Here is a 20,748-nt window from a genome sequence, read left to right on the forward strand (position 1 = left end):
AATTTTGATAAATCAACTGTGAAAATCATTTGCTTAATGGCACAGTAATCATATCATGATGCTTAGATTATATATTGGTAATATATAGAGATTAATAAGACAGAATGCAGAGACCCACATATATAAGAGAAGTGGATTTTTGCTACAATATCAAGGTATCAGTGGAATTCAATCAAGAAAGAAGGTCCTGCACATGAAAAAAATGCTCAATATCACTCATCATCAGGGAAATACAAATCAAAACCACAATGAGATATCACCTCACACCTGTCAGAATGGCTGAAATTAACAACTCAGGAAATGACAGATGTTGGCAAGGATGTGGAGAAAGGGGAACCCTCTTAACTTGTTGGTCGGAATGCAAACTGGTGCAGCCACTCTGGAAAACAGTATGGAGTGTCCTCAAAAAGTTAAAAATAGAGCTACCCTATAACCCAACAATTACACTTCTAGTTATTTAACCAAAGGATACAAAAATACTAATTTGAAGGGGCACATGCACCCCAATGTTAATAGCAGCACTATCAACAATAGCCAAATTATGGAAAGAGCCCAAATGTCCATCAACTGAGGAATGATAAAGAAAATGTGTGTGTGTGTATGTATATGTATACGTGTATATATACATACATATATATGTGTATATACATATAATGGATAATGGATTATTACTCAGCCATCCAAAAGAATGAAATCTTGCCATTTGCAATGACGTGGATGGAATAGAGTGTATTATGCTAAGTGAATAAGTCAGTCAGAGAAAGACAAATACCATATGATTTCAATTGTATGTGGAATTTAAGAAACAAAACAGATGAACATAGGGGAAGGGAAAGAAAAATAAGATAAAAACAGAGAGGGAAGCAAACCATAAGGGACTCTTGACTATAGAGAACAAAACTGAGGGTTGCTGGAGGGGAGGTGGGTGGGGGGATGGGCTAAATGGGTGATGGGTATTAAGGAGGGCATTTGTTGTGATGAACACTGGGTGTTATATGTAAGTGATGAATCACCAAATTCTACTCCTGAAACTAATACTACACTATATGTTAACTAAGTTGAATTTAAATAAAATCCTGGAAGAAAAAAATAAAAATAAATAAATAAATAGGAAGGAAGGAAGGAAGGAAGGAAGGAAGGAGGAAGGTCCTGGAGTAATTGGCTATCTGTATGGGAAGACATCCCGGCACCCCAAAAAAGGAAGATCAAGCCTACCTCACTTTATAAGTCAAAATAAATCATGGATATAAATGTAAAAACTAAGCCTATATAAAACTACTAGAAGAAAATCTTTGTGACCTTGAGGTAGACAAGGTTTAAGCAAACATCAAGGTTGAAAAATAAATTGGACTTTATAAAAATTAATAGCTTTTATTCATCAAAAAAGTTAAGATTAGAATCAAATTTAAAATGGGCAAAAGATTCTAAGGGTAAAAGGGAACATACTCTATGCTTTCCCCTGAAACAATCACAAAACAAAATGCCAAAACAACAACAACAAAACCGAAGTGTTTTTAAAAAATGGTTTACAAGACACTGGACATCAGGCAACAAAGAACAGTGACTCCTGAGCGACAAGACACAAATGAACAGTGGCTTATTACTACAGATCACAGCACAGGGAGGGAGAACCTAGGTGCAGCCTGGCAACATCCTGATTTGAGGCATCAGAGCTGAGATTCCATGGAGACTAAGGCAACTAGAATTCAGAATACAAGAGAGGAGACAGTAGCACAGAGACAGAACTGTAAAAATCTATTGAGAATCCCCTTTGTATAGTCAGCAAAGTACCAAATAGTGCATGCCTGTAAAGAAAGTACAAGAGGCAAAAGAAAATACCATCCCAAAGAACTGATCAGACCAGATCAGAACCTGGTTCTCACACAAAATGGAAAACTTGTTCCAACAAGCCAGACAGAGAAAACTTATAACTCACAAGGTATTTGTTAGAATATTCATCAAGTTCATACTTGAGTTGTGAGAACATTTAGCACTAGACTGAGTACTGCTCCAGAACCAACTAACATATCATAATAGCAAGACCTAAGAGGACCAAATTGTCTCCAAAAAATTTAACTGCAACCCAGAATAAGGCTTAAAAATATTACAGAATTGCAAAAATATCCAGACAAATCCAGAATTATGGTTGGAAATTTCAATTTCTTTCTCTTAATATATGATTATACAAGTATAGCAAAAATCAGCGAAGACATAATAGAGGTGACTACATTATCAACCAACTTGACCCAATTGACATTTACAGAACACCCCATAGAAGAACAAGCAAAATACACAGTTTTCAAAATATTCATTAAAATAGCACATATTCTGAGCCATGAAACATCTCAATAAATTTAAAAGGATTCAAATCATCAAAGTATGCTCTTTGGAACAATTAAAGTAAATTAGAAATGACTTACAGAAATACATCTAGAAAATCCCCAAATATTTGAAAAATAAATACCACCATTTTAAATAACCCCAAAGAATAAATCAAAGTGAAATTAGAAATTATTTGAACTGAATGAAAATGAAAACACAACATATCAGAATCTGTGGATGCTCCTATAGAAGAAGATACATAACACTAAGTGCTTATATGAGAAAAAATGAAGGATCTCAAAGCAATGGCCTCAGTTTATATCTTAAAAAACTTAAAAAAAAAAAAAAAGAAAGGAGCAAATTAAACCCAACATAAGCAGGAAAAAGAGGAAATAATATAGTTCAATGTGGAAAGCAATGAAATAGAAAACAGAAAAACTACAGAGAAAATTAATGAATCTAAGAGCTGGTTCTCTGAGAAAATCAATAAAATTGATAAACCTCTAGCCAGACTGATGAGAAAAAAAGAAAGAAGAAACAAATTATCAATATCAGGAATAAAAGAAGTATCATCAGTATAGATTCTACAGATACTAAAAGGATAAAAAGGGAATATGAATAGCTTTATGCCTATATATTAAATACCTTAGGTGAGATGAACTAATTCCTTAAAAGACAAAACTACCAAAGCTCACTCAAGAAGAAACAGATAACCCGAATGACAATATTTCTCTAATTTGTTTACTAATTTCTCCATTAAAGAAATTTAATTTTTAGTTAAAAACCTTTCTGTAAAGAAAAATCCAGGCTAAATTGTTTCACTCCTGAATTTTATCGAACATTTAACAAAGAATATCAATTCTACACAAACTCTTTCAGAGAATTAAGAAATACTTCCCAATTAATTCTCTGAGGCCAGCATTACCCTGACACAAAATATAATCAAGGATATTATAAGAAAATAAAACTGCGGACCAATATTCCTTGTGAAAAACAAATGTAAAAATTCTAAATATAATTTTAGCAGATTAAATGAAACAATATATAAAAAAGGTAACAGACCATGACCAAGTAGAGTTTCCTACAAGAAATGAAAAAGTGTTTTACGTTTGAAAATCAATGTAATTCACCACATTAACAATTAAATAAGAAAAAAAGATCATCTCAATAGTCACAAAATATTTTACAAAATCCAACATCTATATCCAAAAAAAAAAACAAAACCTGTCAGCAAACTAGGACTAGAAGGGGGTTTCCTCAACCTGACAAGAGGCATTTACCAAAATCCACCAGCTAACACCACACAAAATGGTGAAAAAGACTAAGTACTATCTGACTAATATCAGAAACAAGACAAGGATATCCAAACTTTCCACTTCTATTCAATGCTGTATTTGATGCTGTAGTCTGAGCAGTCAGGCAAGAAAAAGAAATAAAAGACATCCAGATTGGGAAGAAGTAAAACTGTCTTCATTACAAACAGCATGACCATCTCTGCAGAAAATCTTGTGGAATCTACAAAAAAGCAACTAGAATGATAAGTGAGTTCAACGAGGCTGCAGGATACAAGATCAATATACCAAATTCAAGTGTATATCCATATATTAGCAACAAATGATCAAAAATTAAAATTTTTTAAATATTACATATATATATCATTTGCAGTATCATCACAAATATAAAATACTTCAGGATAAATATGAAAAAAGAAAATGTCAAGAGACCTCTAAACTGTAAGCTACAAAACACTGTTGAGAAAAATCATATAAGACCTCAATAAATGAAAAAATATACGTTGTTAATGGGTCAGAAGACTCAATGTTATTAAGATGTTAATTCTCCCCAATAGATCTACAGATCCAATGCAATCCCAATCAAAATATAAGCAAGGTATTTTGTGGAAATTGACAAAATGATTACAAAATTCATATGGTAATAGGGGTGCCCGGATGGCTCAGTTGGTTAAGCATCTGTCTTTGGCTCAGGTCATGATCCTGGGGTTCCTGGGATCGAGCCCCACATCGGGCTCCCTGCTCAGTGGGGAGCCTGCTTCTCTCTCTCCCTCTGCTGCTCTCCACCTGCTTGTGTTCTCTCTCTCATTTTGTCAAATAAAAAAATAAAATATTTTTTAAAAATTCATATGGTAATGGAAAGGACTTAAGATAGCAAAAACAACTGAAAAAAGAGTGAAGTGTGAAGACTATGACTACATGATTCCAAGTGTTATAATGCCATAATAATCAAGATAGTGTGGTACTGGCATCAAGACAGATATGTATTTCAGTGGAACAAACAGAATGTCCAGAAATAGACCTACACATTTATGAACAACAGATTTTATTGCAAAAATACAAAAGCAATCCAACAAAGAAAAGGTGATCTGGTCAAAAAAATATGCTGGCAATATTAAATTTCCAAGATGCAAAAAGAAAAAAAAATGAACTTTGATCCATAGCTCATGTCATACTCAAAATTTATCTCAAAATAGATCACAGACCTAAATGTAAAATCTGAAACTATAAAACTGGTAGAAGAAAAGAGAAAATCTTTGTGGCCTTTGGTTAGGAAAAGATCTCCTAGATCAACACCAAACGCATGTCTGTAAAAGAAGAAATTAATAAACAATACTTCACCAAAATTGAAAACTTCTGGGGGCGCCTGGGGGGCGCAATCAGTTAAGCATCCGACTCTTGGTTTTGGCTCAGGTCGTGATCTCAGGGTCATGAAATTAAGCCCCATCTGGGGCTCCACACTCAGCACAGAGTCTGCTTAAGACTCTCTCTCCCTCTCCCTCTGCCCCTCCTCTCCATGCTCTCTCTCTAAAATAAATAAATAAAATCTTTCAAAAAAAGATTAAAGACTTCTGTCTTCAAAAGGCACTCCCAGTGGGGCAGCTGGGTGGCTCAGTTGGTTAAGCGTCTGCCTTCGGCTCAGATCATGATCCCAGGGTCCTGGGATCGAGCCCCACATCAGGCTCCTTGCTCAGCAGAGAAGCCTGCTTCTCCCTCTCCCTCTGCCTGACACTCCCCCTGCTTGTGCTCTCTCCTTCTGTGTCAAATAAATAAATAAAATCTTAAAAAGAAAAAAGGCACTCCTAGTGAATGAAAGAAGCACAGCACATACCTGATATAGTACCTGAATCTAGAATATATAAAGAACTCTCCAAACTTAATTATAAAGAAACAACCCAACACAAAAATAAGCAAATGATGTGGACAGATACTTCACTAAGAAATATATATAGGTGGCAAATAAGAACATTGAAAACATTCTCATCACCATTAGTTATGAGGGAAATATAAATTAAAGCCATAATGAGCCACTTTACACCTATCAAAATGTCTAAAATAAAAGACTAACCATACATGTGGTAGTGATGAGGAATAACTGGAACACTCATGCACTGCTGGCAAGATTATATAATGGTACAACCACATTGGACAATAATCTGGCAATTAAGTTAAGCATAAACCTACCATATGATCCAGCCCTTCTATTGCCAAAAAGAAAGTATGTCCACACATGTACACAAATTTTCATAGCAGCTTGTTTTATAATAGCCAAAACTTGAAAACAACACAAATTTCCATCAATAGGTAACTGGGAAAACAAACTGTTTCATACACATACAATGGCACACTATTCAGCAATAAAGAAAAAGATATGCGACAACATAGATGCATCTCAGAATAATTATGCTGAAAGAAATCAGACAACAAGACGACATACCATATTATTACACTTATAAAAAGTTCTAGAAAATGTAAACTCATCGGCAGTTACACTAACTAGGTGCCTGTGGGAAAAAGAGCAATGAGAGAGGGAAAAAGTATTATAAAGGAGCCTGACTAAGCCTTTGGTTATGAAGGATAGGTTCGCTATCTTGATTGTGGTGATGGTATCACAGTTACATACAGAAATCAAAAAATATCAAGTTGCATACTTTAAAATATGTGCAGTTTACCATATATTAATTATACTTCAGTAAAACTTGAAAAATAGAAAAATTTGACTAGACTCTACACAAAAGTAGATACACAAATGGCCAATAAACAAAGATAAGATGCTCAACATTATTTGACATCAGGGAAATGAAAATTAAAACCACAGCAGCATAAATCTACCAATCCATTACAAAGGCTAAAATTAAAAAGAACAGCAATATCAATTGTTGGCAAGGATCTGGAGAAACTTGAAATCTCATATACCAGTCATGTAAATGTAAAATAATACAACCCCTTCAGAAAACCATTTGGCAGGTTCTTACAAGTTAAACCTAAACCTTCCAAACAAGCCAGTCATTCACTTTCCAGGTAAAGAAAACACATGTCCACTTGAAGAACTTTATATGAATGCTCATAACAGCTTTAGTAATATCCAAAATGGAAAACAACTCAAATATCTATTAACAGATGAGTGTAAAAACAAAATGTGATATATTTATACAAAAGAACATTACTCTTCATTCAAAAGGACTACCTGCTGATACACATCCAGCATCATGGATAAATCACAAAATCATAATGCTGAGGGAAAGCGCCAAACACAAAAGAGTACATAATGTGTACTGTGATTCTACTTATATAAAATTTTAGAAAATATAAACTAATTTATAGTGAAAGCACATTAGCAGTCATCTAAGGCTGAGGTGGAGGGGAAAATGGACTACATAAGGGCAAGTGAAAACATTTGTGGTGATGGAATTATTCACTATATAAGTGTATACCATGTTGATTTTTAACAGTTCTCCAGCATTTTTGGCTCTGCAAATTAGCAAAAGTAGTTTACTCTCTTGGTTTTTCTCAATGAAGTATCACTGGCATTTCTGATGGGAAAATTTCTTTCTCGAATGGGCTGTCTTGTACACTGTTAAGACATAGAGTGTTCCTATTTTTTCTCCCCAACCACTATGATCCTATATATTCCATCATATATTTCCAAAAAGGCCCAAAATTGCCAAATGTGATAAATGAAAGCCTAATAAACTTTTATTTATCACATTTGGTACTTTCTATAAAATGATACTGACCAAGAAACAAAATCAGTAACAACTAGATCTATAAGATGGGAGCATACAATCTAAGAGGTCTTGTCCTTAAAGGGCTAATCCTATTATCATTTTTACTTTTTACTTACAACCCTCATCAGGTAGAATACTCAGGAAGGTCTAAATAGAAAGAAATAATTTCTTACTCATTTCCCACTCCTCATCACTAGTGATACTAACACTACTCAAAAAAAAGAAAATGTTATAAGTGCCTGGGTGGCTCAGATGGTTAAGCGCCTGCCTTCGGCTCAGATCATGATCCCAGAGTCCTGGGATCGAGTCCCGCATTGGACTCCCTGCTCCTTGGGAGCTTGCTTCTCCCTCTGCCTCTCTCTCTCTCTCTCTCTGTCTCTCATGAATAAATAAATAAAATCTTAAAAAAAAAAAAAAAAGAAAAGAAAATGTTGTATAACATGTACTGCTTTTTATTGCTATAACAGAAGAAATATAATTTCTAATTTTAAAACTGCATAATTAATAATGATTTGAGCATTGCCAAAAGGATTATGTGGTATGTGGTGTGGCATGTGTAAAACAGAATGAGAGTTAAACTGAGTGGGAGAGAAGGAGATACTCAGAAAGAGAAATCCTTTAAAAATGAACTCCGAATAATCTAGACAAAATATCATCTTCAAAGAAGACACATGAATGCTTATTTTTTTGTTTCTTTCTCATAAAGGTAATAAAGAGGAAATGAGAAGTGAATGGGAGATAATAAACAGTATTAACATTTTCAAAAGCAGAGGGAATAAAGCTACCTACCAATGTTATGCAGATTAAAAGTCAGTAAGAGAGTATCATGACAATAAATCTGTATACTCAGGTAAAATGAATTTGTCAGACAAATTTCTAGAATAAAATCTTACAGAAACTGATTTAAGATTAAACAGAAAAAAAGAAAATAAACAATAAAATAGAAAGCCTTCACAGTCCTTTAACCATCAAAAAACCTGAATAAATAGTTTAAAACCCCTCACAATAATAATACTAAGCCTAAATTGTATTATAGGCTAGTTCTACCAAATATTCAAGGAATATATCATTTTAATCCTACATAAACTTTCTGAGAATAGAAACTGATGAACCGGGGCACCTGGGTGGCTCAGTCATTAAGCATCTGCCTTCGGCTCAGGTCATGGTCCCAGGGTCCTGGGATCGAGCCCCGCATCGGGCTCCCTGCTTGGCGGGAAGCCTGCTTCTCCCTCTCCCCCTGCTTGTGTCTCTCTTGCTGTGTCTCTCTCTGTCAAATAAATAAATAAAATCTTAAAAGAAAGAAAGAAAGAAACTGATGAACCATTCACCATTATATGTTTTAATAGACTTAAATTTTAGAGCAGTTTTAGGTTCATATCAAAATTGAGTGGAAGGCACAGAGATTACCATATATCTCCTTCCCATATACATACATAGCCTCCCCCATTATCAATATCCCCTACTAGTGTTCTCCATTACATTTACAAGGCTAGTATAACCTTGATGCTAAAGTTGGAAAAGGAAATAAACTAATACTAATAAACAAACAAACCAAATGAATCCAGCAATATATACAAAAAGATAGTACACTACAAGTACGTTCAATTCATCTCAGGTCTGCAAGGACAGATTAATAATAGAAAATCAGTTATTATTCACACATTCCTATATTAAAAGGGGAAAACTTTAAAATGATTTCAATTAATGCAGGAAAAAATTTTGTTAAAAAATATACAAATAAATGATTTCTAAAAAGTCTTATCCAATAGGAATAGAAGCAAATCTTGTCAAACAGGAAATGATATCTACCAAAAACCAAAAAGAAAATTATTCTCATTAGAAAAATATTAGCAGAATTCCCAAATTCCAAGTAGGACAAAGATACTGCCAATTAATACAATAAACATACAAAGTAGACAGACATAAATTTAACAAAATACTTGCAAGACCTTTACAGAAGAAAAAAATTGTTTTTTATTGAGACATTTTTAAAGTACTAAATAAATAAAGAAGTATACTATGTCCATGGATGGTAAAATGTAGTATCTTACGGATACAAGTTCCCACCAAACAGATCTATAGATTCAGTGCAATTCCAATCAAAGTACCAACAAGGATTTTTGTAGAACCTGACAAACTGATTCTAGCTTTTACATGTAAGAAAAAAAGTCCAAGTAGTAATAAAAGAAAAAAATTACATATAAGACTTCAAATTATAAAACTACTATTTATATAAAAACATTTTTAAGAAATTAACAGATAAGCCATAGATCAGGAAAAAATATCCACAACACATGCCTAACAAAGGAATTGAACATAGAATATGTAAGAAATTTCAACAACTCAATAATAAAAAGAGAAATAATCTTTTTTTGAAAAATAGATAAAAGGCTTGAACAAATACTTTACAAGGAAAATACACAAATGGCCAGTAAGCACAGAAAAAAAGTGTTTAAAATCATTAGTCACCAGAAAAATGCTAGTTAAAACTCACAATGAAATACCACTTCAAATCCATTAGAATAGCTGGAATTCAAAGGTCTGTAACACCAAATGTTGGCAAAGATGTGCAACTGAAACTTCTTATTGAAACATAAATTGTTTATGGGAATGTAAACTAAAACAACTGTGCAAAACCATCTGGCAGTTAAATATACACCTATCATACAATCCATCTATTCCACTGCTAGGTATTTATGCAAAAGAAATGCAAACATATGTCACTTCAGAGACATGTACACAAATGTTCATAGCTGCTTTAGTCTCAAAAACTGAAAACTCACTGCTAGATATTTACCCAAGAGAGATGAAAACATATATTCCACAAAGACTTGTACAAGAAAATCCACTGCAGCTTTATTCTTAATAGCTCCAAAGTGAAAACAAGCCAAAATATCCTTCAATAGAATGAATTGTGGTACATTCATACAATGGAACAGTAGTCAGCAATAAAAGGAATAAACTACTAATATATGCAACAACATGGATAAATCTCAAAAACCTGCTAAGCAAATGAAGCCAGGTACAAAAAAATACATACTATGAGATGCCATTTATATTAAGTTCTTGAACTAATCTATTGTAAATGAAATTAGAATAGTGATTGCCTCTGGAGGCTGGGGGAAGGGACTGACTACAAAGGAGCACAAGGAAATTTTTGAAAGGGATGCAATATGGAACACAAATGAATATATTTGATAAAACTTACCAAACTGCATACATAAGATCTGTGTGTTTTACTGTATGATTTAACTTATATATATATATATATATATATTTTTTTTTTTTAAAGATTTTATTTATTTATTTGACAGAGACACAGCGAGAGAGGGAACACAGGCAGGGGGAGCGGGAGAGGGAGAAGCGGGCCTCCCGCTGAGCAGGGAGCCCGATGCGGGGCTCGATCCCAGGACCTGGAATCATGACCTGAGCCAAAGGCAGACGCTTAACGACTGAGCCACCCAGGCGCCCTAACTTATATTTTTAAAATCACGTAACACCCTTAACTCTGAATTACCAAAAATAACCGAAATGAAGAAGGGTAGACATCACTACACTCTTTTGACTTATTATTATAGCTAATTATATTAACAAATTTCACAATATTGAATTACCTTTATATTTCTAGTTTGAACCACTCTTAACTCCTGGTTCATTTTTCCGACTTACTGCTGGATTCTCTGATAAAGTTCTACTTATAGTTTTTCTATCAACTGTTTATAAACTCAAGAACATTATTTTAAAAAACTATTTCATGCATACCATACAATAAAGCAAATAATTATGCCAATGTTATTAGGAACCCATTCACTGAAAAAGAAAAAAAATATGTGTATAAACTAAACCTTAAGTCAAAATCCTGTGATAATAAATTTCAATTTAAAATAATAGTATGAATTCATGTTTTAGTATACCATATTTCATTGATTCTAAAACGTACATTTTGAATATTATTTTAACATATCTGTAATGAGGATGCATTTGCATTAGATGGTATCTTAAAATTAATGGCAATATTTTTTCTTTCATAGTAGTACACAAAATTACAATTGACCACATCTTAGACTCAAGGAAACACAGTGTGTTCTCAAGTTCTGCCCACTGAACTAAAGAAATGCCATCCCTGGAGCATTGTATTTTGATCTCTAAATACCATTCTTGACTAAAAGGAGCCAAGGTTATTTGGGTAAATGGTTAATTCCAGGCTCCGGAACAAAAAATTTCAGTCTGAGACTGAAACAAAATGTAAAGAATCATTTAAAACTAACACGGTCATGTGTAAAGAACACAGGAGCCAATTTGAAGAGATTCATGCTGAACAAACTTGCTACGATTTGAGCATCAAAAAACAACAAAATAACAATTCTGACTGAAATATGTTGAATAAAATTCCCATGAATCCTTGTGATACTCAAGCAGGAGAAAGCAAAATGAAAACAACTGACTACTACTAGAGGGGACTATAATACTAACTCTTCATTTTAAAAATTAGTTCTATAATGGAGGTTTCATAAAAAGTATCCAATGTCTACAGACATTTGATATGTATATCAAAATATAGGCCATCCGTGCATAGCAACTTAGTGGGACTTATAGAGTTAAGTAGGACATTCAAGAAAGAGTGATTAAAGATTTGTACAAGAAATTTTCAAACCTGTCTCTATTTTCCAGTATTTCTGTTCTAAGAACATACCCAAAATCCAGAACTGGGTGAAGCAAAGGAGAGCAGGTTGAGAAGTGAGAAGGGAAACAGGAAACACAAGCTGCATCCTTTTGACTAATACCAATTACCCCTTTTCCTTTACCATCAAAATATGCATCATCAACAGACTAAAACAGCTGTAAATAATGCTTTTATATTTATACATAATATCTTCAGTTAGAGCGTAAAATGTCACTAGATCTTCACTTATTCAGAATTTACATAATCATTGCTATCACAAGGTGGAAGCTAAACTTCAGTTTCTGATGATCAGTTTAACCTTTAAATCGCCTGATTAAACTCCGTCTTCATTCGTAAAACCCCAAATTAGCAAACAAGCCACAATACAATATATGCTATAGCATAGGTCTTCTGTGAATAGCTGGGATCTTCAACTGCTTCAGCTGCAATACAAACCATTGAGCCTTGGCCAATATAAGTCAATTTGAATAATCAATATGACAACCTTATTTTTCTAATGCAAACAGGATTGCTACAGTAAGGTGTCTCACTGCCACATCACAGTCATGGCCTCTTTTAACCCCTAATTAGATTGAGGCGATTATCCCTGCTCTTCCTTACAAGTGTACAGCTTGGATAAGGGATGACAAAAGCTATCTGCCACTTATTCAGCCTTTGCAGACAGCAGGTTATCCAGGGAGATAGAGAATAAAATCAACAAACAATTGTTATTCATATCATCATCTAAAGTGTTAAGATAGTCACAGTTTCCATACATGCACAGTGAATATAGCCCAGAGCATGAGGTAACTGCAGACTGCTTAAGAACATCAGAGTTACACAGATGGAAATTCATGGTGATGTTGGGGAATTATGTCTAAATCAAATTCATTTGCATAAAAAGAAATGATCGGGGATTTGTCTTTTGTATATAATATATCAAGATTTCATTATGTTTCTCTTCATGAATTCTTTGAAGCTAAATTTTAATACTGATTTTTCTAAACACATAGCATTTATCATGAAAAAGAATGCCAAAATTAATGGTCTGTAGAAACTTAAATGCATTAAGATTCAATTAAAATACTCTTAAATATAAAACAGGAAACTTTTCACTATGATACTACATGAGTTCTTGTATTAAATTTAGATAATCAAGGGTTATTTCATTAACTCTGTGGATTCCAAATGTTTTCTTAACTCTCATAACAATCAATTTCTGAAATCTTGTTCATCACTTCAGAGCAATTATTAAGAGAATTGTGGTCACAAGAAAATAATAGAGTAGTTGCAAAGACACCAAACTGACAGTTTCCTAGTAAGTTTAACTAAGCTAACTTGAGGACAATATAGAAAGCTGAGCCCACTGATAAGAAAAAACTTTGGGGGGAATATCTGCATCTACAGTGATGATGATAAAATCACAGTGGAAGTAATAAGATAAGGAAATGTTGAAAAGGATTTCATATCTTTTCCTTTCCACTTGCAAGAGTCAGTAGGTGCCTTTTCTTAAGGTCATAATCACTTTGCTAAAAGAAAAAAAATGGGAAAGCCACAATGTTTTATACTGAATTCTGTTTCTGTTTTATATTACTCATTCAATCAACATTGTTGCCTTTAAAGCAGCCAACTAGGAGTATACTCTTTCCAATAATTGAGGTCCCAGCCCCAAACTTCATCAAATGCCACTACCAAGAACAGCCAATACATTTTAAACATATCCACCAGTAGCAAAAAAAAATTGTCATATAAGCATTATTTCCATACACAGCCATGAGTTACTGAACCCAGATTCCCATGTAGAGTGCTGTGATTACTTGGTAATCAGTGGATCATTTAACCAAACTGCATCATGAGTTTAATTTAGTGATTGCCAACCTGTCTGAGCAGTATAAGATTATCTAAAACTGTTTGCCTTGTTCCCCTGACATAGGCTGAAACATGACTTCATTCTTTAAGTTGAATACTAACTCAGAATATTGGGCAGGCCTTGAAATCCACGTCATAATTCACTTCTAAATGTGTCTCCAGAGCACCCACTGTTGGATACAGACACCCAAAGCTTATATATATATAGAGAGAGAGAATGTATGTATGTGTGTATATTTGTACATATGTATGCATGCATGTGTATATATTTGTTCTTTTACACATTTGCAGTCAACAATTTCATTTTAAACATCTGATTTTAAGCAACACGCTTTTCTTAGTACCCTAGATAGTCATTTATTTTTATAAAATGGACTTGATAAGAAAAAATGAAATGAATTGTCAAAAGATATGAGAATACTTTACTAGATATAATTAAATTTATTAACCTTAGTTTACTTAAACTGAGTGTTAAAATTTGAATTTGTTATGATTTTGTTTCTCTAATCTATTTCTGGTCTTTAAAAAAAAAAAAATATATATATATATATATATATAACACTTTCCAAAAGTAAACATAAATCATACACATCTACTGTAGATTTTAGACTAAAATATTTTAAGAATTTAGTAAACATATGATGGTAAAATTGCATAAAGCCAAACTATAGTAAACAAAAACATACAGACAGTTGTTTTCAATTACCTTTCTACTCAATATAGAGTTAAACCATCAGTGCTAAAATTCAAAAACATTAAAAGGAAAAGTAACAACAAATGACATTTTAGCCAACGGGTAAAGAACAACTTCACTCTTATGGTCTTATTTTAACCCATCTTTCTGTGTGTTATTTTACTATTTTTCAGCTTTCTTTGTTCTTTTACTTGGAACTATATATGTGCTTGAAAAGTTACTAGCAACTATTTATTAAAAGTACAATAAAGAACTAGACCTTAAATAATTTGAGAAATGCAAAGTGAAAACCTAAATTATAACACATAAAATTATTGATTTTCAAACTTTCTTCTGCAGCTCAACTTTATACAAAACTCCAATACTCTCAACATATCTCAATAATATTCCCACTCAAAAGAAATAATGCATTATTGGTTTTTTGCTTGGATTAAAAACCATACGGCATACTGTAAATTTAATAACATTAAAGTTGAGGCCAATAAATAAAAGGTCCATGGTCCATGGTCCTTATCCAATTCTGGATTTCTAACTAAAGAGTGGCATGATGGCCACACGTTAGTCACACATCTGACTAGAGAACTAGAAAATGGTATCTCTGAAAGCAAGTAATTTACTGAGGATGTGGGATTTAATATTTTCAAAGCCATTAACTAGTTATTCTTCATCTTTACTACAAATAAACATGAAATAGGATAGCAGACTTAGGTCAACTACAGAAAAGAATTTCTAGAGTGTGTTAAGTACTTGAATAGATTGTTAAAGGAGATTGGAATTCTCTTAAGGACTTGAAAAAGGATACATTTTAATCTTTCAGAAATGGATTCTCTGAAAGTAAAGAAGTTGTGACAGTCCTTCTCACCTTAAAATAAAATTCTTAAAACCAAGTACTTATGGAATATCATGCTTTTGTATTTGTTTCATTCCTAATTTAAAATTTATCTAAGAGGAGTATATAAATAATGGAATATTCCAGATTTGATTTGGTACAGGGCTAGAAACAATGGGGATAATATACAAATAGGGCTCAGCACTGCATGAGAAAAGGAAGAAAGTATTAAAACATGAAACAATTTTAAAATTAAAATTCCATATCATGGGCGCCTGGGTGGCTCAGTCGTTAAGCGTCTGCCTTCGGCTCAGGTCATGATCCCAGGGTCCTGGGATCGAGTCCCACATCGGGCTCCCTGCTCGGCGGGAAGCCTGCTTCTCCCTCTCCCACTCCCCCTGCTTGTGTTCCCTCTCTCGCTGTGTCTCTCTCTGTCAAATAAATAAAATCTTTAAAAAAAAAAAAAAAAAATTCCATATCATAACAACTCTTTAGGTAAGTTATAAAATGTAGTATCTTCTACCAATACAGTCTGTAAACAAACTATAAAGAATTTGAAACCAAGCAAGTAGAAATAAACCCCCTGAAATTGATACAAGTAGAATGATACAAATCTATTATTTTATTTATTCACTTAATTTTTTCACCAATATTAAACAAAGAAGCCCATTTTGTTTTGTTTTGTTCCCCAAAGGGGAACAGGTAATATATACAGAGAAAACATATCAATTTATTCAACAAGAATGTGTGCCTTAGAAATCAAACCACTATAAAAGTTCTTTTTATGTTGCCAGATCAAATTTTGAATGGACCTTAACCAAATGATCAAAGTTACCATCACCAATAATGGAACAAAACCAACATCCTGTGAGTCCTGATATGATGTGCTGTGAGTCCTGATATGAGTAATATCACATTACTTCTGTGATATTCCTGACAAAAAAATGCGCAACCTGACTCTAATCATTAGGAAACGTTGGAAAAACCCAAATTGAGGGACATTCTAACAAACAACCACCTATATAGCTTTAAAAATGTCAAGGTCATGAAAGACAAAGAAAAGCCAAGGAACTAGTCTACATTAAAGGAAACTAAAGAGACATGACAACTAACTGTAATACATGACCCTGGACTGGACTCAGCCTTTTATGGAGGGTAAAAGGTGGTTGACACGCAAATAGGAAGTTATATGACATAACTGGGACTATGAACTGCTGATTATATAATACTGTATCAACGTTAAATTTCTTGATTTTGATTACTGTACTGTGGCTACCTTAAAAAAATTCTTATGGAATATACACAAAAATATTTAGGCATAAAAGGACTGATGCCTGCCACTTACTATCAAATGATTCAGAAAAAAGAGTACTGAGAGACAGACAGAAAATCTGATAAAGCAAATGAGGCAAAAATGTAAACAATTGGTGAATCTGGATAAAGTGTATATGAGAGTTCTTTACTCTTCTTGAAACATATTTGTGAAGTTTGAAATTATGTCAAATAAAGAGCTGCAAAAAAATCTTAATTGGGTATATTAATTCCTACACAGCATTTTCAGTTCCAACCAGCAACTTAACCTCCTTCAAACCTGACAGCACCAGAAAGAAAAAAAAAAACCTCACATTTAGTAGGCAAGGAAAAGCTACCCTTTAAAAAAGTATACATGTATTACATAGTCCTAAAGCACTATTTACTACATTTAGAAATCTGGAATTTATAAAACTATTTAGAAAGTAATTTTAAAATGCCAGATTTTACTATTTTCAGTCTTAAAATGCTTTCACCTGATGATAATTTGACAAATCCTATCACCTGCTGTTTTAGGCATCCCATTCCCAAGGTGATGTTAACTCAATTTTTTCCAGGAATTTTATCAACAGTGATATCTGAATTGAGATACAATGAGGAAAAAGTCATGGCATACAATCTAAAAAGATGGGATTTCCCCCCCACCCCATTAACTTCAGAATATAAGAAGCTAAAGCCATCCAGATACAAAGTATACAGTTCTTAATGGTTTACTACTTCATATAAATAGAGCTCTGAAAGTGAAACTAGCTAGCCTCTTGGGAGAGCTGATGAATAAATGTCTGAACCTGTGTGTGCTTTGTTACAATGCTACAATAAGCGGGTCTGAAATGGCTTCACTGAAGCCTGGAAGACTTACTTCCTGGATGCTCAGCCATCCTTTTATCAGATATGTCAGTATCCATCCCTTTTAGTAATAGTCAAGAAATAGCATCATTAAATTCCCTCTAGAAAGGGTATTGTAATCAGAAATGACAAAGTAAATTTTCCGTCATCCACAGAAATAAGAAGTATCATATTATACTAACTGTATTTCTAATTATTTTACTGATTCAGTCAATAAATTTTTGGCTAGAGTAATAATATTTTCAGTACATTAAAAGTGGGCACTTACTCATTGCTAGTGGTGGAAGAAGGGGAAATTCATACTAGCTTCCCAGGGTGCAAAATGACAATGTGTGTTAACCTCATAAAAACCAATACTCTGACCCAGAAAGTTCACTTCCGGGAATTTATTCTACAGAAATACAATATACACAAAGGTATTTAGATACAAAACTATTTCTGCATATATGTACATATACATATATGTATATGTACAATATTTATGTATAAGAATATCCATCAAAAACTAATGATGTAATGTATGGTGATTAACATAACATAATAAAAAAAAGAATATCCGTCATTTCAATAATAAATGAAAACCACTTATATGTTGAAAGACACAAGGATTATTAAATAGGTTAGTATGTATCTATACAATGCAAAGTATGCTACTCTTAAACATGATGACATAATAGATTAGTATATTAGTTCATCTATCAAATTTTTAAATAAACTGGGAAATATATACACATATACTAAAAATTGTATTTAAGTTATGAAGGGTGCAATCAAAAGTGTTTGTACCTCATTTGGGAGGCCACTATTCTATACAAGAGGCTGTGGCGGCCTAGAGCAGAAGATGACAAACTATAGTCCTTAGGCTAACTTGGCCCCATTGCCTGCTTTTCTAAGTAAAATTTACTGCAACATAGACATGCCTATTCATTTATTTATTGTCTGTGGCTGCTTTTCACATTACAACCACAGAGCTAAGTAGTTCTGACAGACACTGTAAGCCCACAAAGCTGAAAATATTTACTATCTGGATCTTTATGGAAAAAAGTTTCTGAACCCTGGCCCAGAAACCTAGCTCACATTTCTCTCCAATGATTTCCAAACAGCCTTTCAATGTATTGAATTATGTGATATAATCATAGACGAAATGGTTTCCAAACTATATCTTTGCATGTGCGGCAGGAGAGTAAAAGGATCTCTGTCCATCCATTCACCCCAGCCGAGGGGGCAAATGGAGCAAGTAAGGGGAAAGAAGGAAAGAGGAAGATAAGGATTAAAGAAGCGATAAGAAAAGTTGGAAAGCCACTTCTCTCATTAAGGGGCTGGAGGGGGAGGGGAAGACAAGGAGATCCTTATTTGGTAAAGGAGTTTGTATTCAGGAACTGAGTTTGTACTGGAACCCAAGTCTCTTAATATATAGCATGTATATTATAAAGATGGATTCTCAATTCTCAATTGGAGGGGGAGAGCAGACAAATTTTTAGGTATTAAACTGGTTTGTGGCCTTCCAGAGCTCAACTCAATTCAGGAATCTTATTCCTTAGTATTTGTTAATTTCTCTCTCATTTAAGTTAAATGAAAATCGATCAAATTGATTTAAACTTAATTCTTCTCTGGGGGGGGGCAATAATGAGGAAAAAAAACCTTGAACAATGGTATATAGAAAATATTCCTTAACTTTAAGTTCCCTTACACAAAATGTTAAAAGGCTCTTAATTGCTAATATACACATTTTAACCCATATTTTTGGTTCCAGTATGCACAAACTACAAATCAATCCTGTTATGGGCCAGTCTCAAAAGAGGAAACTCCAGGTGGGTACAGAAAAGGGAAGGAAAGTAAAAGAGCAAAAAGAAGTTTATTGCAGTGAAAATGTATAGAGGAAAGTAAACTCAGGACTCAGAACCGTACACCCTTAGCATTTGTAAGAAAGAAGATGCTGAGCCACATACTATACAATGAAGTTACCACGATGGGCAAAAGCCTACATAACCTTACATAACACTAGGCATGGGGCACATAGATTGAGAAAGACCTGATCAGTAATCTCAAACATTCAAGTTATTTGTTATCTCTTGAACAACAGTAGGAACCAATGGATATAAACAACTATTAGCACTTCAGGAAAGAGAAATGTAAAGTTTTTAGTATAAAAGGATGAAAATGGCAATTAATGGTTGTGCTAGTTACTAAGCTGCTACCTCTGCCATAAATTTATTATAGAACTCTGCAAATGACATTTTTCCTTTGCCAGCTAGCTCCCTGTTAAGTTCTGCTAGGAAGAGGTGTGAGAAGAAAGTTGAATAGTTCCAGAAAGTGAGAAGGGCTTCCCTGTTTTACTTGCTGCTCCTGTCAGGGCTGCCCCTGCAACAACTCTTTACTCCAGAGGAAGTAACTCAGTAGAGTTGGTTCCAATTTCTAGGTTGTTGCTGTTGTTTTCCATTTTCCCAGAACCAGACCCATCATATTCCCTCAGAGGCCACTAGCGCAGCCAAGCAGCATCCCCTTCTCAAAGGCCCAGCTCTTAGCTCTGTGGAGCCCATCCCACAAGCCCCTGAGGTACCAACACTAGTCAAGCAACACCTAGTCCTCCCAGGTCTGGGTCCCAGCTCTGCCCTTCTCTGAGATCTTAAATCATAATCTCAACCTCTTCTCTTCCCACCCCCCCGCAAATATTCTGGAAAATATATGGAACGCTTCACAAATTTGTGCGTCATCCTTGTGCAAGGGCCATGTTAATCTTCTCTGTATTGTTCCAATTGTAGTATATGAGCTGCCAAAGAGAGCACCCAACCTCTTCTCTTTGTTCCCCCAGGAGCAGTACCTGATTCTTGCTATTACTATCTCTGTTATCTCAGTATTCCCCCTTTTGCATCACCCTCCCATACCTAATTAACCAACTCACCATAAAAAATTCTATTAAGATAACTAGTGTGGTTTCATCTTCCTGACTGGTCCCTGACTGATACAATGGTATCAAGTAGTCCTTATTTTAGATGTAATTAATATTCTCTTAGGTGTTATTTTTAGTGTTTAATTTTAGTTTAAGGAAAAAATATTTTTAAGGACTATTAGAATTTTATTCACACTTCAGTCTCCCTAAATGTTTTTTTTTTTTTTCCTGTTAGGTGTAAGATTTTTTTTTCCTCCCACAATTCTTTTGGTTAAATCTGTGAGAAAGCCCCAAGTAAGTCACT

At 33.9% G+C, this 20,748-nt stretch overlaps 1 protein-coding gene and 1 non-coding gene across 2 annotated transcripts in view; both read right to left on the minus strand.

The window, feature by feature from the left end:
* RSRC1 (arginine and serine rich coiled-coil 1) overlaps nt 1-20,748 on the minus strand; it is a 406,135-nt gene that overhangs the window by 241,666 nt on the left and 143,721 nt on the right. The window lies entirely within an intron of this gene.
* Nucleotides 20,234-20,340, minus strand: LOC116635349. Its single transcript, XR_004300139.1, has one exon. It is a non-coding gene; the product is annotated as a U6 spliceosomal RNA (small nuclear RNA).

Source organism: Phoca vitulina, unplaced genomic scaffold, assembly GCF_004348235.1.
Source record: "Phoca vitulina isolate PV1807 unplaced genomic scaffold, GSC_HSeal_1.0 scaffold10, whole genome shotgun sequence".
Taxonomy (NCBI): Eukaryota; Metazoa; Chordata; class Mammalia; order Carnivora; family Phocidae; genus Phoca; species Phoca vitulina.